Source organism: Pholcus phalangioides, unplaced genomic scaffold, assembly GCF_987345545.1.
Source record: "Pholcus phalangioides strain wild (caught in Gottingen) unplaced genomic scaffold, Ppha-v1.0 ptg000031l_1, whole genome shotgun sequence".
NCBI classification, from domain to species: domain Eukaryota; kingdom Metazoa; phylum Arthropoda; class Arachnida; order Araneae; family Pholcidae; genus Pholcus; species Pholcus phalangioides.
Genome location: NW_028301621.1, coordinates 1147292 through 1170951, shown reverse-complemented (window position 1 = coordinate 1170951; position 23660 = coordinate 1147292). Strand labels below are relative to the sequence as shown.

At 39.2% G+C, this 23660-nt stretch overlaps 1 long non-coding RNA gene across 1 annotated transcript in view; it reads right to left on the bottom strand.

Annotated features, from left to right (window-relative positions):
- LOC149066977 (uncharacterized) overlaps positions 1 to 23660 on the bottom strand; it is a 123827-nt gene that overhangs the window by 53829 nt on the left and 46338 nt on the right. Inside the window, exon 2 of the long non-coding RNA XR_016195380.1 lies at positions 19410 to 21930. This is a non-coding gene — a long non-coding RNA (uncharacterized LOC149066977). The remainder of the gene's footprint in view (positions 1 to 19409; positions 21931 to 23660) is intronic.

Sequence of the window (23660 nt, the reverse complement as noted above, 5' to 3'; positions counted from 1 at the left end):
ACGCCCCTCTGGTCCAGTGCACGGAGCAACTGACCAGCCTGTACCCCCTCTTATTACGGCCTACCTTGCCAGGGACTTGATTCTCTTAGGCTGGAGTTTCTGTTGGGCCCCCAGGGTAGAATTTTTCTCTCGGCCCCTCTATACTACATATATAAAGTGAAAAAAAAGTTCACATTTCGGGTCTCCTGGGCTGGAGTCCTTTCAGCCTCCGCTATAATGAGATAATGGATCTTGGCAAAGCGGGTGAATGAAGAACTAAAATAATTAAGCGTTTGTAACGACTACGAAGGTCCGAAGAAAACAATCCCATCAGATGAGTTCCAACCAACCCTTTCTGTCCAGGAATGGAGATCTAGTATTTTATATCAATTTTTTACTACACACTATCTACATACAGCAGGTCTGTATTTACGGTGATCCATCCTCTTGCTGAGACGGAGAATCAGGTGATAAATGCCAGTTTTGTTTCTCATCCACACCATCCCTCTCCCGTTTGTATGTTGACGGAGTGGACTTCAATATTTTTTGCGTCAAGAGCACCGGTGCATGCTCGCCATTAAAATAGGAGCACCCATGTCAAGGGTGCTCAACCTTTACGAGAGCGTGTGTCACTTTATCACTTTGTATTTTTGAAAACTTGTCGCGTGGGCCGCAGGTCACTTGAGTGATCTATTAATGTACCGCGACTCATTTGTATCTGTGAATGTGCCACAAATCACTTAAGTCGAATGTGGCGTGATCCACTTAAGTGCACTGGAACTGTACCGCAGAGAGGTCACTTAAATTACCTGAAAATACGCCCGGAGTCATTTGAGTGATCTGTAAAAATTTGCCGCCTAGTTAATTTTTACAAAATTGGTTTTGAGGTCGTGGGCTACAAAGGGCTATGGGTTCAGCATGTATTACTTACGAACTCATATGCTTAAATTATGACCTACCTAAATGTAGACATTAATGTGAATGTGCTCAAAAATGAAATGTTTAAAACGGTATCGATCTCTCGCGAGTGTACAATCTGGCACTTTGCGCGAGCACTCTTATGGTACGTTAAAGAGCACCACGGTGCTCACTAATTGTCATCGGACCAGGCTGTGTGTGTGTGCGCCACTGGAATATCTAAATTTGAAATTACAAGTCCTCTATTCTTTGGCTTGAAGGGAGGTAGAACAGAAAGAAAAAGGGGGGGGGGGGGGGCTAAAGAAAAAAGAGGATCGGAACGAGACTGTTTATGAAACTCGGGACGAAACGTTGCTGTTTTGACTTGAGGATGAATCGTTGAAGCTATACCTAGCATATTTACCATGAAAGAAAATATAGGAAGGTCCTGCCCCGCCCCCCCCCCCACTCCTGAAGGTAGTTTTCGGTAATCCGAGGTGGTCTCGGCGCTGTTTACCTCGAGACTCTACTGTATTTACCATTAGTATTTCCTGACCAACCAATTAACCTCGACCCTAAATTTAGGAAGCCTCCTAATGCTAGCTTTACCCAGTAAGTAGCCTACCCCCCTTTTCCCAAGGCAAAGTTGGCATCCGGCCAAGACTTCATAATTTGAAAACAGATTTTAAAAGTATATGCAATCAATAAAAATATTTTGAGCAATTATACAGCTAAGAATACCATCTCAGGGTGCAATAAAACTCCCACATGCTTAGCATATGTATTGATATGGTTAATGGCAAGGCTCATTTTTCTCATGAGCAAACGGGACACGTGCCCAGGGTCCCAAAAAAATTGACTGTATATTGTATTTTAGGTGCAGCCCACGTGGCCTTTTTTCCCTGCGTACGCATCTGTCTCAAAGAAGACAATCAAAAATTTATATTTGACAAGGACTCGAACTCATGAAGAACAGACCCTGGTTACCGGAGTCCTATTCGATGTAATCGATTTTTCCATATTGATTACAATCATTTCTACTTATCTGTTATTCGACAATAATTTGTTAGTAATAGTTTTACCGTTTGCTCCACACCATTAATTATAATAAAAATGCCAGTTGTCCAGCATATAGTTCTTTCAAGGTGATAGTTCTCTTTGGAAAGCTCTATTTTTTGAAAATGTAAACGTTATATTCTAAATTTTATACAATATTATTAAGCTGTAATACGTTGATAAATCTTAAATCCGTAAGTACAATTATGAATTGCATTGCTCGAGAAGAAAGCCTATTGCGGAGGCAATGGGGTCTTTGAAATGTGCTGCTTGTGGGAACTTTTTTTCATTACGGGAATGTCGGTGTTTTTCAGAGAAGGGGTATTTGAAAACATGAATGCTGATAAAAATCAAAATGCTGTTAAGACAAGAAGAGCCAGTTTCTAATTGCCAATGTGTTGGAACTGTTAAGTCGCAGTTCAATGATCTAAAGTGAACCACCGGACCGCGGCCCGATAGCCGGCCTTGACATCAGTCAAACTGGGCCATATGTGTAATTCACCGTTTCCATTTTTTCATATTTATTTTTCATTAGTTGAGCGTACGACCGGGCAGGGCCGCAACTAGATGCTTTGTCAGTCGGAGCAAACACTCATTTTGGCACCCCGTGTGATGTAGAAGAATAAGTTAAAGTAGGGATTCTTAAATTACATGTGTTGCTACATAAACTAGGGCCACAGGGGCTTCAGAGATGGGTCGTACGAATCTACTTACAAGGATTCTTGAGCTATTGGCCACGACCCAAACTTGATTCACTGTGGCTTCCGAGATGGGTCGTATAAAACCATTCACAGCCAGGGATTCTGGAGCTATGGGTCACGACCAAAACCTGATTTTCATGGACGTCCGAAATGGGTCGTACAAAACCCCCGGCAGCCAGGGATTCTCGAGCTAAGGGTCACAACCGAAACTTGATTCGCATTGGTCTCCAGTCTACAAATTTGCAATGCACTTATTGTGTCACTGGTTTCACTGGTTTGAAACACTAACAGTTTCATGGATCGCGACCTGATCTTGTTAGGTTGTTGATTTTGGGTAACAGCTGAAAAAGGTTAAGAACCCCTGAGTTAAAGAGTGAATTCGAATCCCCCCTTTGCTCCAGAGCCGGGGGCATTAGACCCACCGGTTTCAGTCTAGTTGTGGGCCGGTGACCGGGCTTTCTACTCACTGAAAAAAATCAATCGGGCCGCGGGCTTCTAAAAATTAAGAACCACTGATATCTAAAGGCCTTTTTTCTACAAAATTGGATGAATTCAAGGAATCACTGCAAATTGATTATGATTTCATACTCACAGTTTGCGTCGGCGATTAAAACAAATCTAATGCCGAACTGAAATCTGAAAGCACGCAACACACTCAAGCTTAAAGTAAAAAGCCTAAGTGATACGGTGGCAGATCTAATAATCTAGACCAGTGTTTCCCATAGTTGGGCAATTCCAGGGAGCTGGTTCAAGCTTGGGATTTAGTACAGGATACTATGGGTTGGCTTGAGTTGGGGCGATGAGAAGAAAATATTTTTGAAAAAGTAGGCGATGGAATAGAAGATTTTTGGAGCGCGGCCTCCTTTTGACCAAAACACTTATATGGCCCTACATGGGCTGACCATATGCCCCACGACTCTTGCATCGGCTGACCACGTGTTCCGATTTTCCGGGACATTCCTAATTTTTGCCAGTAAACGTGCTGTCCCGAAAGCTTATTTCGATTTTGATTAGGCGATATTGACTTCCAAAGATATTCAATTGTTTTTAATATCATAATAAATATTTACTTTGTTTTTTGATGTACTTAGTGTCCCTTATGCAAGATGGAGGTGTAGCGAGGTGTATGGTCAATTCCTTGATTTTCGTATACAGGGTGCTTAAGAAAGAATAATCTGATTACAAAATGATTCTGCACTTGAAATCGACCATTAACAAAAATTGTTCATAAAACGTCGACACATTTTCCCCCGTATATTCATATATTACTTATCATTCTTTAACTTTTAAGAAATAAACAATTTTGAAGTAGGGTGATTCTCTCTAATAGTCACCCTGTAAAAGTACCAACTTGTTATAAAGTACCAACCAATGCGCCGCATGCCAGAAGCACCGAATGTACAAATTTTCATTTTTTTTTTCTATCAGCTGTTTGGATAACTTGTTTTGCTATCCATAAGTTGTGCCTGAAACGCGAATGTTTATCCCTATTGGAACACACATTACAAAATATTTTAGGAAAATAACTTCCACAGAGTAACATGGGTAGAGTAAACATATTCGCGAACGCCATTTCCCACGTTATTTTTTTTTGCAAGGACATTGCACGTTCGTGATTCTGGCATGACGGAGTCGATATATATTGATTATTGTGCACAAGCAGAACTTTATAAAATTACATTGTATGTGATACATGGTAATTAGCTCTGCTGAATAAAGGCATTCTTTAGTTTTTTGATATATTTTTAAACAAAAACGAATCTCTTATTTGGAAGTTTATTTTGGAGCATCTCTCGTGACCCCCCCTTCTCAGTTCATTGTGGTGAACCCCCAGGGGGAGTTGTACTTGCGCACCACTGCTCTAGACCAGTGGTTCTCAACCTTTGAAGCTCGCGGTACGGTTGAGTATTTTTTTTCGAGTCGAAGGCCCCGAGTCGAAACGCGACTAATGGGTAATGAATGGGGAAAAACTAAAGGATAAATCACTCACGCGGCCCGGTTCAACTGATGCCAGGGCCCGGCGGTTGAGAAACACTGCTCTAGAGTCCAGACGAAAAATCTAGAAATCTCTGGATTGCCGGAAGTTGAGAATGATAATCTAACTACGGTAGAGCCTACTTAGAGAAAATCGAGGATATTACAGACTGAAATCGAGGACAATATCTGTGCAGTCCATCGAGTGCTGGTAAAAATAGAAGAGATCGCCCAAAGAACATAGTGATTCAATTCGAGTCTAAATCGCTCAGAGATAAATAAAGTTCTTAGATTGGCTAAAAGGCAAAGAGCTTCAGTGGAAAAACTCCTGACATATGGATCTACCAAATTTACTTCAATGAACATGTGGCTCCCGATCTAAAAAAGGTACTGCATACGCTAAGAAATTTAAAATAGAGCATGATTTCAAATTCAGCAGGTTCAAGGAACGTATTTTTATTTAAGAATGAATATGTATCGTCTAGAATTTATAGAGTTAAATCAATCAGTGATCTTCTTCTCTCTTGTGAAAATCTTTAAACAAAGGAATAATTTTATACAAGTGATTGCTTCTCTGATGATTATGCGTAAATCCAACTCAAATCTTATTATAAATATAGACGATTTACATTCATTTTTGGATTCCACACCTTCCGACTCAAATTTCTCTATGAATTTATTGCGCTTAAACCTCAGAAGTATGCGTGCGTGCGTGCGCCAACTTTGATTATTTACTCACTTTGTTTCACAATTGCGTGCCTAATATTGATGTGTTAATTTGTCGGAAATTTGTATTTTAGAAGATGAAACACAAGTTTATACAACATAGGTAAATGATAAACTGTTGTAAGGGATTGGTCTAGATCTCGGAGGTGGTGATCGTTGTTTTGTTTTTAAATTATTCAAGCTTGATGGAATTGAAATTCAACCGATCCAAAATCCACCGAATGTATTTTAATGCAAAGTAAGTCCTAGAATTTCTCTGTATGTTGGCTATTTATCGTTCACACATGAATTTACAATTGATTTTTTTCTAAAGTTGAATTTTTAATTCCCTGAAACAAATTACTGTCAATAATTTGATACTAGTTGGAGATAACAATATCGATATTTCATCCGAAAAACCTCCGGTTATTAATTACCTTATTACCTTAATAATTGCTATGAAAGAGCCTATTATGCGTCCTGCATAATCACCCGACCAGAAAAACAGCTGAAACCTAAATTTAGATAATTTGTTTTCACGTTCCTTAAAAAGTTGTACGTATGTATTCTCTGGGTACTGCAATAAAACCTTCTCTTTTTTGCGGACACCGGTGGGACAAAAAAATTTGTACGTAAAAGAGGGGTGATCGTTAATCAGGATTTTGGAATGCATACTTTTACTGTAAAAAGAAAATTATTATTTGGCCGTAAAAGAGGGGTGACCGTTAAGAGGCGTTTCACTGTATTTCCCAATATCAGATAACGGATCATTTTGCTGTTGTTTATAGACTGGATTTTATCAACAAAACTAATTTGCCTGTTGTGCAAAATAATAACGGCATTTATTCATCCGATTTTAAAGCTGTGCGTCATTTTCTCTCTAATTATAATTTTAATTGTAACTCTTCGAATTTAGAGGCTCAATATCACATGATTTATGCTATAAACTCAGTTGACGTAAACCTGAAATGTAAAACGTTGCTGTACTAACCAAAAAACTTGGATATTTTCTCTACAGGTTCTATCATCTTCATAAAATTGTCCATCCCTCCTTTTTTACGAACATTATGGGCTAAGCATGGATACAATATTCATTACAATGTGGAATAACAACTTGGGGGTGCGATTATAAGACCAACCTACTTCCTATCATAAACCTTTCAAAATAGATTTCTCAAACTTTTAGATCATTCGGTTTTGCTCCTGCTGTTAACGTCAAAGACATCTTGGGTTTACGACACTTGGTTGTCTATAAATCGATATTAATACTTCATAAAAAACAAGAGTTTATGCTCTCTTAAAAAAATTGGCCGTAAGTTGTGCCGTGGCACAACATTAAGGAATGATTGACGTAGAATGTTCACAATAAAACAAAAAACAAAACAAATTAGATTCGATTGATTAATCGATATTTATTTTTCATCATTCAGAATGGGAAATAGGTATATTCGAAGGTTGTGGGGGGGGGAGCTTATCTTATATGGCTTATATCTAATATTATTCATGATTACAGTGGCCTATTTGATCACTTACTCGGTGGCTTAGACCTACTTCTCTTCCAGCACCTGTCGTAACCAAATTGGAATTCGAAGGCTTGTTTCGAGGGGATGAAGTGCGAAATTTAAAGCAGGGCAGGGGAATCCAAATGATATGTCTTTCCCCCCCCCCACGGCCTATCAAGACCTACTGTTCACCAGTAGGCCTATTGATAATAATTATATAATCGAGCACTAATTTACTGTCAAGTGGGCTGGTGATTTCTCGAATATGAATTATAATCAAGTGTAGATTCTCAAGTAGGCCAGTGCTATCATGAACAATATGGATATAATCCCTATAATATAAGCTCACCCACCCCCTCGAATATGCCTATTCCCCATTCTGAATGATGAGAAATAATTATCGATTAATGAATCTAATTTGTTTTGTTATGAACATTCTACGTCAATAGCAACACAAAATAATAAATAAATTATAATTAATTATCATAAAAATGATTTTTAATGAGTTTTTTTGTGACAAACCACGTGGGATGATATTGATGATATAATGATATTGATGCCCAGGGTAAGGCCCACGCATCCAGAAGCGGTGCTTCTAGACCAGGATTTATAGATGGCGCTATGGTTGCCTAGTAAATTTATAATGCGAAAGAAAAATTGAATGAAAGAAAAAACATCGATCCCAGGACCCCCCAGGCCTTGCCAGCCTCCCGCTTTGTGTGGGAGCATGTAGATAATATAAAAGATCATATCCAAGAAGAGAGCGAGAGAGAAATTAATCGTTAAGTAATTAAGGCGACTGCTGGCCATTATGACGAATTTCGTTAAAATTCTCGAATTCTTTCTATTTGTTCGTTTGAAAGTACATTTATTCTAGAATCAAAAACTGTTTCATTTTTGTCTCTGCGATAAGTTATTGCCAATTAAGTGAAACGAATTACAAGGAAAAGGTCCCGAAGTGGCAGCATCTTCAAAAAGTTTTGAAACAATTACCACTGATTCCACGCATTTAAATATGCACAAAAATGCATATGCCTCCGAAATTACTATGGGCCACTCAAGAAAAAAAATCTAAACAGATATTTTTAACGCTATAGACGCCGAGAATGAATTTAAAAATTCCTCAACTCTCTCTCTAGAGTGTTAGAGTGACGTCATTTTCAAACAACGCATAATTAAGTACAGCACAGACAAATAAAGAAGGGGAAAAAAAGGAGAAATAAAACTAATTTCTCTCTATAGAACAGAGAAGCTGGAGAAAAGAAAGTGAAAAGAAGTTTTTTTAAGGTATCGTCAAGAAGAATGAGAGGCGATGAGTAGCCGACTGTTATCTTTTATAATATTTTTTGCGGCTTTAATAATTGCATCCCAACGCTAATTTTCTTGTTTCTATTTGTTTTTGGGTGAAATTAATGTTACTCACATTTTTTCATAATTTTTTTTTATCACCCAACCTGGGGGCCTATTTCTTTGTTACACTGAAATCTTTGAATAAATTTCTGAAAATTTGTGTTTTTACTTCTTTTACTTCACGAAAAACTTTATAATGTAATGAATGCTGTGTAATGAACTAAAAACTAATGAATATGTTTGAAACTTTTCGATTTAAATTTTAAACTTTTTAATTTTTTAACGTATACAATAATATCTCAAAAGTTTTCGTAGTTAGAATATCCTAAAACCTTTTTTACTTCGTTGCACGCAGCACTATGACATAGCAATGATCTTTTTGAATAACGTGTTGATACAAGCCGCAGTTTCCAATTTAAAATGACTTGCAGAAGTAGGTTCCTTAAGATATAAAGGCAATATTTTTTCTGCCCAAATATTCATGTGGAATAACATTTATTTTCTTAATTTTATACCATATCCAAACAAAAACCACGCGAGTTTTATCCAAAATGTCCTTAGTAAAAAATTGTAGGCCTAAACTGCAGGCAGGCAGTTGCCTTAAGAAGGTTCACACTTAAGTAACTAGTTACTATCAAAGAAGTTCACGTGGGTACACAAACTTTTCCACTCGAAACTGAAGTATATGCTAATAGTTAACATTACAAATACACACATTACACCAAAATCAACAATCTATACATATAAAGTAACGTGTCATTGGCTGACTGATTCACCATCGTCGAGCACAAACCACTCAAGCTATAAATATGAAATTTGGGCAATCGTTTTATTTTATAAATGTAGAGGCTCTCACTAAGAAGGAATTTTTCAATATTAAAAATTCCTTCGCCTATTAAAAATTTTGCACGCATATCACATTCAACCACATGTTTTAACGCTTTCAGCAGCAATTAGAAATCGCTAAACCTCCCTTCAAAATGCCACATCTTTTTTAATGAAGTAGACTTTCCGCCCATTTTCAGCAGATCCAAAATAAGGGATGTAAAGAAACGTTTTCCATTGAAAAATCAATTTTATAAAATATCTGGGCGCTAGTCCGTGATAAGATAAGAGGCTTCTATGAGAACGAGATATATCTTGTCAATGCCACTTGAAGAGTACAAAGGTTTTTTTTAACAACTGGCTGTTGCAAAGATGAATTTTCGGAGAGAGAGAAAATTCAACTGCCTTTGCGGGGAATCGAACCCAAGTCCTTTTACTTTCTCTAGACTTCAAAGCCAACGAATCTCTCAATCTTTCCTTGGAGCTCGCGTGCACTGAAAGGGACCGTACATGGACAGTGAAAGGACGTGGGTCCGATTCCCCGAAAAGACAGTTGAATTTTCTCTCTTTCCAAACATTTATTTTCGCAACAGAAAATTGTAAATTGTTAAAAAAAAATCTTTGTATGGATTAACGGAGAGTGACGTCATCCCTCCATGGTTAAAGAGTAGGCTATTCCAAAATAATTGTAGTCTACATTTTCTTCGAAATTGGTTCGCGAGTAGGATAAAAAAATCTTGAATGGCCCGGAGTATGTGCTCCCATGTTTTAAGGCAGGGAATCTTCAACGCATGGCCACATTTGGCCCTCAGAGCTTTTTGCGGTGGTCCACAGACCTGTTTTAAGAAAATGGCTAAAATATTGCAAAAATATTAAAAAAAATTCGATTTTTTCCGCAGGCCAGTGAGAGACGACTCACCAATTCCAAACAAGAGAAAATAATTAAAAGAAGTTTTTATTAATTATTTAAATTCGGGATGTAATCGGAAATTTTTCCAGAACTGATGAAAGGTTTAATTTCAGAATATAAATGAAGATTCTTTAAGTATGTTGAGCCCCTGTTTAATTCAGGGCACTAATCAGCCTTTCTGTTAAAATGTCTCTATGCCATTACAAAATCAGAGGCGATGAGATGGAGGGTCCCAGACAGGTTCGCTTGAGCCAAAAATAATTTTCCTGTAGATCACTGTGTGTAATTATGGATTCCGTCCTGTAATTCTAAATGCCTCAGTATGAGTTGGTCACCCGCGGGCACGTGGGAAGTTTCAATTCGGTCCGCGATGTCTGAAAAATTTAAAACCTCTGTTTTAAGGTTTCGAGGAATGTATAACTTCACATGGGCAGACAGTAAAGGTGCTGCGCGAATGATTTATAGCGTTGCTGTGGTAGAATATAGAAACAAAAACAGTGACTCCCCCCTTCCCCGACTTATTTTTAAAGTTCTACCAAAACGACTGCATCCAACGCAAATAGAATGCAAATGCCTCATAGCAATGGTTCCCAAACTGTGAGCCTCGACTCTCCTCCTCTCGGTGGGTCAAGGGGGGAATTTCAAAAAAAAAAAGGTCTTGATTAGAAATTTATTTTCATCTTTCGCAACGTAAAGAAAAATATGCAGAACCAATACAACTTTGAATTTCAATCTCAACTCTTAACTGAGCTTGGGGCCTATGCGGTTATCAATCAATATCTCCGCTTCATGATAGTGAGATATTGTTACAATTTTCGAGATTAAGTACTGCATCTAAATTGGTAAGCAGGGGCTCAGAAAATTCCCTTTGCCCTGGGGGTCTGTGATGCTGTGATTCCAAAAATTCTTCTCCGAAGGTGTGGTGGCTGAGGGGAATCCTCCATGAGATTTTTTTATTAAAAGGGGGTCGTGGTTCAAAAAGTTTGGGAAAAGTTGCTTTATATGGTTTTCAAGATGACAAATGGCAAATTTGCCACCTCGTTGGGCATTTTGCCTGTTGTGGCGTTGCATTTGTGTTTGTATAAATTTGAAATCGAATTGCAGAGTGTATTGTTGTTCAACTACCACTTACTCCTGGAACCCCTTGGTTAAACGCAGTAGAAACTAAGACACCCTTCACAAGAGGAGACGATAGGTCTTAGGCCTTGGAGGGGGATGAGCAAGTGAAATGAAAAAGAATCACCCACCTATTTTTTTTACACGATAAATGTAAAGGGAACCTAGCCGAACTATGTCGGGGGCTTCGGAATATCATATGGAGGGGGTCACCTGAGCCAGTATTTCTATAGGTGTTTATGGAGATGGTGGCAAATATTTGGATTGGGGGGGGGGAACTCGGGCTCAGGGCTGGAACTAGAGGATGCAGGGGGGGAAAACTGCCTCGGGTGGCAAAATTTAGTGTCGGTAGTTTTAGTTGGAAGCAAAGAACACCGTTATAAAATTACCGAATTTGAAAGTTGTGGGGCGGCACAATAATGTGTTCGCCCAGGGTGGCAAAAATCCTAGTTACGGCCCTACTCGGGCTCATGGGTCAAATACAAGTATTTACATACACCTATGCCCCGGTGTCCACAAAACACCTTATGAAAACCGCTTGGAAAAAGTGTCTTTTTATAAATGACCAATGAATAGGAAAAGACGTTGTACGCGATTATGAGCATAAGTCATACGAAATTATAAGCATAAAAATGTTCAAGAATATTTAAAAACTAGTCATAAGAGAAACGGGAATTAACCATATACTGTATACATGCAGATTATATTTGAAGCGAAGGGGGAAGGCAAAAATGGAGTTCATAACAGAAATGTTCTTTCAGAGTATTTAGACAAATTTCAATGTCTTCTCCAAAGGTTATCATGTACTTCGAAAATATTTGCGGGGACGCTGGTACCTTTCGAATAACTATTTTTCGTACAATGTCACTTTTTAAGAATGTAGTGAATCTCTATTCATAGTAAAATTTCTTGACGAATGAGAAACTATACGAGGGTTGTTTGATAAGTAAGGTAAAAAATAGTGTGTGTGTGTGTTCACATTTTGTTTTTCAAAAAATTCTATTTTATTTTTCAATATAATCTATTTTCAAGCTCCACAAAATTTTTTCCAATGGCTTTTAAATTTTTTTTATCCCGTCAGAAAATTGCATTTTCCTCTTTAAAGTCTTTAAAAAAGTCATTTACAGCTGCAACAGTCTCTTCATTTGATGAACAATTTTTTTTCAACAAGCGAAACTTTCAATATGGCGGGCAGGAAAAAGTCACGCGGGGCCAAATCTGTGAAATTTAGTAGATGCGAGATTTGTGCAAAATTCCTGAAATATTCGGCCTCTGCAATGGTTCTATTTGTAAGATGGGACATTAAGTTGGTGAGGTTGAGCCTTTTTTGTGCGTCAATATTGGCCGTTTCACCACTCTCCATCCACTGCTTTGATTGTTGTTTTGCCTCTGGTGTATACACGTTTCATCCGCACAGCCAAAAAACAAAGCCAGAAGTCTCAAGGATTGTAAGACAAAATTGACGATTGAGCTTTTGAAATGGTTTTTGTGTTTGCTTTTGATTTATCGTGACCAATCCAGGGCCGTAACTAGGATTTTTGCCACATGGAACGAACATGATTTTGCTGTTCTCAACAACTTCAAGTTCAATAATTTTATAACGATGTTCTTTGTTTCCACCTAAAACTGTCGTCCGGGGCAGTTCTCTCCCCCCCCCCCCGCCCTCTCTAGTTCTGTCCCTGCCGGCAGCCATCTTGGACACAAAGCTTTTTCCTTTTTTTTATTTCTCATAGAGAATATTGTGAACCCGTTCTATTGGGATGCCCACATCAGTTACCTCAAGCAACACTCTGTTATCTTCCATGACGATACCGTAGACTTTTTCAATGATCTTCAGGGGGTGGTGGCCTAAACAAAATATCCAGGACGCTCTTCGGTGGACGTGCGGCCTGTTTAAATTAGTTCTCTAATCATCAGGGCTGTAACAAGGATTTTTGCCGTTTGGGGCAAACATGATTCAGCTGCCCGGGCAAATATTATTTTGCCCCCCCCCCGCACAACTTTAAAATTCGATAATTTGATAACAGTGTTTTGTTCCCAACTAAAACTGCCACACGGGGCAGTTGCGCCCCCCTCTAGTCCCGGCTCTGCTTATCATTGAATACCTGCTGTAGCTCGAACTTAAAACGACGCCAAGAAAATAAACCACAAAGCTCCAAAGCTCTTTGTGTTCTAACTCAGTGGTTCTCAATTGGGGGCCATATGGCCCCCTTGTGGTCCTAGGGTGTTCGACTGGCCACAACAGAAAATCAAGTGAAAGGGAGGCATCACAGGTGCTCAAGGGGGCCTCAGAGAACTGTGGAAAAAATGTGGATGCGAAGAAATGATGCGTTCAAGTGAAAAAAGGTGAGAAAAAAGGTGACCACTTTTTATCAGAATTGCCCTTATAGAACCAGGGTCATCCTAATACATGCACCAATCCAGGCATTGTCCATGGGATCTCATATCCACAGGGTGCCTACTCAGTACCGTCTTGACTCATGGGATCCCAGCGGGCAGGATGTGTTTCTCATAAGTGCGGGCAGTGGGCAAGTATGAATTTTTGGGACCTCTTATATATTTTGTGTTCTTAGAGGGAGAGGTGTGGGTAGGACATAGGCTCGAGCCTATAATACATAAAGCAGCCAATGTCGGGACAGTGAAAATTTATGAATCTTGGGCACGTGCCTCGTTTACCCATGCGAGAAACCGGTCCTGCCTGGGGGGGGGGGGGAGATCATAATGACGGTATGTAAAGGTGTTGGCAGTTACTTCTAGCCAGGTACGGGAGCCCCAGAAAAATTACTTTGCTATGATGCTGTTAAGAACACCCTGGGCCTACATGATGAGATCTGGTACTGAGACAGATCTACTTCTATGGTTTTCAAGAATAAATGCACAAATATATATAAGCTGTTACTTCCAACTCCAGAACATCACTTTACCCGGGGGCCAATTCCAACCCAGGAATCCGGAGACTGGCATTACACTTTTTCTTCATTATTTATACATTTACTTTAAAAAATCAATTCAATAAGGACAATGAGTCTCGCTCCGGGATGAGAAGAGGGAGCCCTTGTATAAGACAGGGGATGGGGGGGCACAAGAAGAAAATATTGTCATGGGGAGGGGGCCACAAGCTAAACGAGATTGAGAAACACTGTTCTAACTTATTGCGACAGGTTTTGAAGAGTGACACTTGCAGTGTTGCAATATGATCGCAAAGTGATCGCGTGTTGCAATCTCATAGAGATGACTATCAAACGACCTACGTAATACACCGATCATTTCTTCTCCAAATGGTATGCATGAAGGTGGGGGGGGGGCGGAAGGCGTGTAGTTTACTGCAGAGCTCACTAAAACACCCAACAGTGCGCGATTTCGAACTCGTTAGGTACTAAAACCAACTGAGAATGCCCCCTATTCAATTTGCAGTCAAGGATTAGCATCTAATGATTGAGCGTAATCATTAAATGCCCTATCAGGGGTGCTCTTCTTTTGATGATGGTTCGAATATCCCTAATCTATGACGACATCCGAACGAAGATACTGCGGAATAATGAGTATCAGGTGCAGATCTAGAAAGATGTGTCGGGTAGCGGGAGGGGAACTGGGCGTAAAGGTTATGATGACCATACATCCAGTATTTTTACACGTTTCGGAATCAATATTTTCTCATGTGAGCATCCATGTAGCAATGCAACTCTAATAGGATGTTTGATCGCGTTGGCGATTAATAACTCTTCCGTATGAAATAGGGCACTAGCATGGAAAGCCCTTGGCTGCTTGAGCACCCCACACCCTCGTTGAAGGTACCAGGTTTGTACTACGTATATTTCCTCAAGACGTTGCAGAAACTAATTAAGTCGTTGATATGAAGAAGCAGGTAAGTCACAAAAAATTTAAATTAATTTCATCGCCCGCAGGTAAGAACCAATGTGAATGGCATGGAAAAGCAAGCAAGTCGCTAGAAGAAACTGTTTATCTTTTGCAGCTGCCGAAAGTGGCAAGAGATGGTCTTTACGGCAGGTGTAAAGGTAGTACCGAATAAATGTTTTGCTTGTCCTGAAAAATTTCGTTTTTGTGTGACTTACATGCAACGCCTCAATTTCTTAGGTCTTCTTAGATCTTTGAAAGTTCTATAAAAGAAGAGAAAAACACGGGGGGGGGGGGGGTTATCTATCAACTCATTTTTTTTGTTCTTGATCTGTTTTCAAGATGAATATCATCTTCTACGGGACCCTCTCCACCTCTTTTACTTCTAAGATGCACCTTAAGGAGCAAAAACGATGCGAATTGACCTAGTTTTCAAAAAGCACCCCCCCCTCTTCATTCCCCTTCTAAACCCATGAATAAAAGGGTTGCGGTGTAGGGGAGGGAGTTGTATTTTATACACGAGGGGCTGAAAGGGGGTTTAAAGGAATGAAAATTGAAAAAAATATATATGTAATTCCTCCCCTCTATTGTCGAAGGTTCCCGGAAATCTAGGTTACGGTTTAGAAATCTTTTAACCCTTTTTCGTATGAAAAATTCCGACACGAAAGAGAATAAAAGGGTTAGAGGAGGGCGCAAAAGTAGGTTACAGGATCGAACAGGTTATGGGAAAAACTTAACATCATATCTTCTTTTAGGAGAGGAGGGGGGGGGGTCGTGAATTTACTTTCATTTGCAGGGAGATGATAAAAAAAACGGGTGTTACCGAAATCAAGGGTGGGAAAATTCCGATGCTCTCGGAATGAAAAATAAGGGGAGGGGGGGGAGGAAGTTTCATGGTTTATGGTAAAAGTTAACGTCTAGGGGTCACCTTGGGGGAAAAGTATGCCACGGACACGCAAACAGGAGCAAAGGGGGTGAAAAAAAATAACACAGGTGTCCCTTCACCGAAAACTAGTGTTACATCTTCTATTACGTCTTCGGGTGACGACCATCATCTCACGAGAATGGATAGTTGACATCACTGTCAAATGGTTAATACAAAAATAATTTTTTGGTGAAATACAATACAGTATGCACATTCTATTGCACTGCATTTTACCATTATATTACCCATATTTTTATGGAAAATTTTGCGGAGAGGCTGACAGGAGGAAAACATTTTGCCAGACGTCCCGTACATACGGGTGGGGGAGCCAAAGCCAAAGCCAAAGCCATAATTTGTCAGACGTGGTGCCTCGGTGCCATTATGGCACAATATAACCACTTCATCATTGTTCTGCCAATTGTAGTCACAGATGCGCAAATTTTGCCATGGTTGGTGTAAGGGGCGTTAGATTTATGCAGCTCTTAGGCTGCTGGGCGCCACCTGGTGGCGGTACAGAGGGTAGAAGAAGGGGGAAAAGAGAGAGCCAATTTTGCTAGGCTGTATCCTAAGCGGATAAGGGTTGTTTGTGTATGATGTAAGAACGTTCTCTTATATTATTCTCCTGAGGGGAGGATAAGGGGGGATGAGACATGGGTCCCTTATCGAAAATGATGAATGTTTTCCACAACCAAGGATGATGTTAAATGAGATGATTAAGTGATGGTATAAGGTGAAAAAGATATGATCTACGATTGTAGTTAATATTATATTTAAAAAAAAAAAAAAGTGTGTGTATTTACAATCCCTGTATAGGGGGTCTAACCATCAAGAGAACGTTCTTAGGTCTAGGCAGTGCTCTAAATTCGGTGGCACTGTACGCTGAAATCGCTCTGAGGTGGTCGAAGTCCGAGCTCTCTAACCTTTCAAAAAAGCGCTTTGCGAGACTCTTGACGTATTCGCAGATCGTGAGGACTTTGATGTCAGATCGAATGTTATGGTTTCGTACGAACCAAGGGGCCTTCGTGACTTTCCTGAGGTATTTGTTTTGTTGTCGCTCGATCATTATGAGGTTGGATCTCTTACGGTACATCCAGACAGGTGCTGCATACAGAAGTGATGGACGGATTATCATTTTGTATAAAATTAGTTTATTCTCCATGGAAAGAGCAGACCTCGTGTTGAAGAGGCGTCTAATTAGAGCTTCTGATTTCTTAGCTCTATTTATGACGTCTTTGCAGTGTGTAGCGAAGGACAATTTTTTATCCAAAATCATTCCGAGGTATTTAGTAGAGTTAGACGGAGGTATGTTTATGTTGTTAATTGTTACGTGAGCGGGTGTGGGAAGGATATTCCGACGAGAGACCCACATGAAAACTGATTTATTAGGATTCAGAACAACGCGGCTTCTTTGGCACCACGATTCAACCTCAGATATAGTGCGCTGAAGATTATCAAGAGCTCGTTGGGGATCTTTTTCAACTTGGATAATACAAGAATCGTCGGCAAATAGTGCGGTCATTCCCCTTTGGGCTCTGGGGAAGTCGTTCATATGAAAGTTATGCAATTGCGGCCCAAGAACGCTTCCTTGAGCTATAGAAGCTCGTATTTGCCTAATTTCGGATTGTGAATCGTTGATCTGGACTCGAAAAGTTCGACCTTCCAGATAACTTTTCACGAATTTAATTATGCTGTACGGCATATCCATACAAATCAGCTTATGCAAAAGTCCATGATGCCAAATTTTGTCGAAACTTTTTTGGATGTCAAGAAAGACTATTGCAGCAGTATCCTTATTAATTAGGGCTTCTTGCAAATATTCCGTTACCCGGAGTAGTTGAGTGCAAGTAGAATGGCCTCTGCGGAAGCCGTGTTGTTCTATTATTTATTATTAGTTATTATTTTTACATATTGTTTTTCCATGACTATTATCATTGAGTACATTATTTGCATATTTCGCTAACTTTTGCCAAATATTTTACATTTTCTCTGACTATTTTTCATTTCCATGACTTTCCAGGTCACTTGGAACTTTGCAGGAAATGATTGGTAATAAAATAATTGAAGATCAGACTAAATACCTGAGAGCTCGATTTCTGAAGGGTGTGCCGAGCAGGTTAGGGAAGAATGTATGTCACATAAAAAATGGGGAGTAGAAGGATGATGATATTAATACAAATTTGTAGTAGCGTGTAAATCTAGATATCGCTTATCGCAGAACTTCCCCAATGAGTTTAGGAGTGTCGAGACGTATCAAAATTCAAAAAAATGAATCGTGTTTTTCTATAGAAATAGAGCTTGATTTTGTGCATTGTTATGGTTACGGTAATTAATTTCAAAATAATATTTGTTCTGTGACTTTTTCATTTAAAACTATGCTATACTGCGGCAGATTGTGACTCCCTTACCCACAAGAAGGTAGGCCGACTCGACACGAGCTCTGAAAAAATCGACGTCATTATTTACGTTTGAATTTATACAACACAAATTCACTGAAAAAACTAATCATTTACCAACATTTTCAAGATATAGATGATCGTTGATGAAAATGGGAGACATTAGGAGACCAAGAACGGAGCCTTGAGGAACGCCGTTGATAAATTTCTTTAGATTACCGTGTTTATCTCGGCATTTAAGAAATTAGTATCAGCTACTAAAGCAAGATTGTAAGAGAGGAACACCCCTCTTTTAGGCAATCAAGATTTCAAGAAACGCTAATAGGGCTAAAAATTTTCGTCTGATGAGAGTAAAGGAGTAAAAAAAAACCACTTTAATTATATAGAACTGTAATAAGAGCTTTTATATGGGATTTCACGGATATATTTATGGTTAAATAATATTTATGCTGAAATGAGAAATAAGGAAAATGTGATATACAGAATGCATAGTATACGGATTGTATGGCGTTTTACTGGCTTTTTTATGGCATTTTTGATCCTGAAAATTTTTCCTTATAACGTGTAGCACTCAGACATGCCATTTATGTTTCAAGGGGTTGTATAGTTATTAAGATAAAAAAAAAATTAACATTTTATACAGTCCCCCGTGTGCCCCAAAATCCAATTAGAAAGTGGTTGCCCTGTCCATCCTGATGCCAACAAAAAAATATTTCTATGCTTTTAAGCGCAATACTTACTGAAATATTCGAATTCTCAAAACTGAAGAAATTTGGGGGAAAAAAACAGCGTTAAATGCCGGTAAAATGTTTTCTCCGTATTTAACGTTGCTTTTTTCCCAAATTTCCTCAGTTTTTCGAGTTCCTTCAGTTCATCGTCAAATAGGAGTTATAATGAGGAGATATAATGAATATAGTTGTATGAATTATTTCGGAATAAATTCGTTTAAATCAGAATTCATAAAATCCCACAAGAAGTCTACAATCATCTAAATAATAAATCTTGTCACGGCAATGGGAACAATTTATCAAAGTTACCAATACGAAATGACGATTATGCATAATAACCCAGGAAACGTGAAAACGGTAAAAATTTACCAGAATCATCATCCCGATTACGCATAATAACCGGATTTGTCACCTTTACCGTAAGTTATACATTGAAATAATACAGAGAAAAAGTATTGTTACAGGGATGTGGAAAAGATGTAAGTGCTCTTACCTGCACGTCTTTTATTATTTGGGTTGGAACCAGGTTCTCTGGATGCAAAATACTCGGATAATGGTGGAGGATATCGTTCATTATTTCCAGTTCGGCTGGCCGAAGTCATTACCCTTTGTTCTTATGGATCCATAATCACTACTCATCCGAAAATCTATGACGACAATTATACTGTGTTAGGTACCTAAGTAGGCCGACTTTTGTGAACACTGATAAACTTTGCTGAGCCAAATTTGTTCTTGAAATCGAGGATAAATACATATATATACGCGCGCACACTGTGTGGCAGCACTTTTACTCATATGTTTTTATTGGAAACTATTTCTTTGGCGATAGTTTCCGACAACACACACACTCATAATATATAACAGTTATTATAGTACAGCAGTTTGGTGGAGCACCCTGAACACACTGAAAAGTCGATTCTTGTCTTTTTTTCGAATCGAAGAATGTACGGTTAGAGAGTCATTTCACACACACATAATATGATGTAGTTATCATAGTAGATGGATGTAGTCTCCTATTTTTCTGTCGCGCTCATCTGTTTAATTTAGGAACTTTTCTAAAGTAATAATAATAGCGGTACAACGAGAGAGAGGAAAAAAATAAAAATGTCTCGAAAAGGACGAATTGACTCAAAGAATCATGAATACAGGAACGATCCATGCTCAAGTATTTTAAACTATACTAAGAAGAGTCGTCGCTCTGTGATTTATAGTAATATGTTGTATAATATGCATATTGGCCGAAAAAAACGGAATCTTCCACGAGGCCAATCTTTGATACGATTATGTCCGACGTCACTGAATAATAAAGTCACATGCTCAGTCACTGAAAGAAAGAAAGCTATTTTTTGCACGAAGAGTCCTCTTGAGGCACGAAGACATCCTCGTGAATGTTTATGTACAAATGGTAAATACGGCATCATTCACACATGTGGTCACTGTCTGCAAAAACATGCATACAGAGATGAGGAGGAATTTGCGCTGCGCACATACATTATTTATAACACCTATCGCATGTTTACAACCATATACAAATGCAACCCGATACTTTTGCCTAGACGCCACGTCAAGCTTTGCTATCGAGTTTGGAAAATTAACTTTTCTTGTGTCATACGGCAAGTAGCCTACATAGGCCTATAATTAGACCAGTATTCTGTCTACTAAAACCAAGCACTAATGGGTGATATCAGTGGCAGCAGCTTTACTTCTCAATTGAACTTCCAGGAACTACAACGTCGTCATCACCGGTGACGTTTCTGGAGGAAAAAACTGCAGCTCCTATTTGTGTGTTAACTGTATCTTGGCTTGGCGAAGTCAGCAATAATGCCACGTGCGCGCACAGTCAAAAGAAGAAAGAAGCAGTAATTAAGGAATATACTACATATTTTCTCGAAGGCTTGAGAACCTCAATTAATCATTGGACGATTGATGGAATAGCAGATATACAGGCCCAAGCAAAGCAGAGCCAACTACGTAAGCGCACATAGTCCATAAATACATGGTATATACAACACGGACACACACACACACGCACAAGGTAGAGTTACACTAACAATTATACACTAGATTTGATCTTTGCTTCTGGCTTCCTCAACGGGATAGTTAACTACAACCGGAAAAAAGATTCCGGTTTTTCATTAATACCCGTATGTTTCCGAAAATGCTCGACGCCGCCTTTTGCAGACATCGAATAAGGAGTCACCTTAATTAAGATGAAGATTTTTTTAGAAAACACATCGCGCACTAACGGGGTACCCTATCTATTCCTATCATCTATTTAATAACGAACGACAGCTACGGAATTTACCCATCTGTACAATATCACAGTGTGTCTTGAATAAGTCCTTGCCTCCTCAATTTGAATTATTGGTGTCTAACTCTCTCGTTCTTATTCAGGGCGGTCGCAATAGCAGGAGGCATTTTCTACAGTGCGAGGCCATCGTCATTACCACGCATGAAATAATGTGATGATTTTCGGTTGAGGCTGCTGAATCGGGCCAATCGGCACCGTATCTCTCCATGTCTTCTTTGGTCATCTAGGCTTGCCTATAGATATGCGTTTACTTATTCCAACGTCTCTTCACTGATCGGTTTTTCGTAAATCCATTCTTCGCTTTATGAAAACTATTTTGGCACTAGGGAAGCTTGATTTCGTTCTGGTAGTATGTGCATGTGTTTCTTGTTCGTGGAGTTGTCATGGCCGATGTGAGAAAAGTTGAAGAGATTGATTGGTGCCTCGTTTGAATAATACGCGGCAAAGTTTTATTGCGAAAAGCATTCGGTTTTTTTCAGCTTTCCGTCGTTGACTGTCGAGTCCGAATGTCCGGTTCAATTCTACAGTTCACACCCGTGGCACTGATGAGGATGGTATATTTCCATACATCCGAACTCTATACATGGAGTGTCCTATTCGAGAGATGGCATATCGCCAGGCAGCATATTCTCGTTGGGATTCGGACAATTTGCTTCCAGACGCACTCATTCGCGATTCTCCATCATCCGTCAGAAATTGCAACCTGCGATGGAAAAAATGTAAAATATAAGTATAGAGTGGAATAAAAATGCTGGGGGAAAAACACATACGATAATATTTATGGCTTCATATAAAAGTCCTGTTGCTGTCTCAGAGACACCGTGAAGTCACTCATTACTGGATGTCGTCATCATCACAGCAGGGATTTTTCACATTTTTTGTGTGTGAGGTTTTATCTTAAACAGAATATATATATATGTGTGTGTGTGTTACGGTGAATGTGATAAATACGGTTATTATGCATACTTACCATGCATTTTAGTAAGTTTGATAAATTTCCCTAAATAAAACCACTTTTACCGGCGATTATGCATAATACAAAAGCGTCGCGTTGTCGGTAAACATGATATGATACGATCGTGCTATAAGATACACAATACATGATAACTCATACGTGTATTGCATCATTATATCGGGGGTACGATCGTAAAATTTGTCATCATTATATCGGGGTCCGACGATATTTATCACACATACTAGACTCATCTGGAATTTTTTTTTCATATTTATCAAATTCACCAATTACACTTGGATATTATGCATAATCGAATATAAAGGCGTTAAATTTCAAGTGCTCATCAAATTTACCAACGACGCTTCGGTATTATGCATATTCGCCGGTAAAAGTGGTAAATTTATCAAACTTACCAAGACGGTTTAACCGATTCATCTCACATTACCTTAGCATATATTTCATAAGGTTCTTTTTCCTCCGGTTTCGCACAAGTAGTTTAAAAGAATATTAATTCTTAATACTAATACAGTCGATTCCACCTATAACGTTCCCACTTGGTACGACTTATTTTCGTGGTCCCAACTCTAAGATTTCCTACTTGAAGCATTTTCCCGCTTACAACGTTCTTTTCGTGGGTGGAGGGTTTTTCGAAAAACATTATAAGGGGAATCCACTGCACTAATTCTTACTAGTAATTCAGAGCTTCATGGGTTTCCTCTTGATTTCTGTTAATCTGCATGTAGGCCTACTATGACTCCGAAAAACTGCGCAGACATTTCCATTTGTCTCTCATTTTAGTCTTCCTTCTCTTCATCCTTTTTCGCCTACTAAGCTCTCTTGCGTAGGCCAACTACGAAACCTCAGCCTATTGCAAGAGCACTCAACCTTTAGGAGAAAACGGGCCGCTTCATTGGTTTGAGAAAGTGTCTCGCGGACCACTTAAGTGATCTGGAATATCGCTGTAGGTGAATTAAGTGATCTAAAACTGCATAGCTCCAATGTGATCTGGAATATCGCTGTAGGTGAATTAAGTGATCTAAAACTGCATAGCTCCAATGTGATCTGGAATATCGCTGTAGGTGAATTAAGTGATCTAAAACTGCATAGCTCCAATGTGATCTGGAAAGAAGCCACGCGGGCTACTTCAATGACCTAGAACTACACCGCTTGTCACTAAAGTTTTCTGGAACTACACCGTGGGCCACTTAAGCGTTCTGGAACTGTGACACGCAGGTAACTTAAATAATGTGTAAACATGCCGCAGGTCACCAAAGTGATCTGTGAATATGCCGTGGGTAAGAAACTTAAGTGCCACGTAAATGAAACATAAAACACATCACTTAAGTGAAACATAAATGCGCCACAGGCCGCTTGAGTGATCTGAAACTGAGTCGAAGGATATTCAAGTGATTTGTAAATATGTCGCGGTCCGATTAAGTGATTTGGGACTTGACGCGAGTCAGTCAAGTTGTCTATGG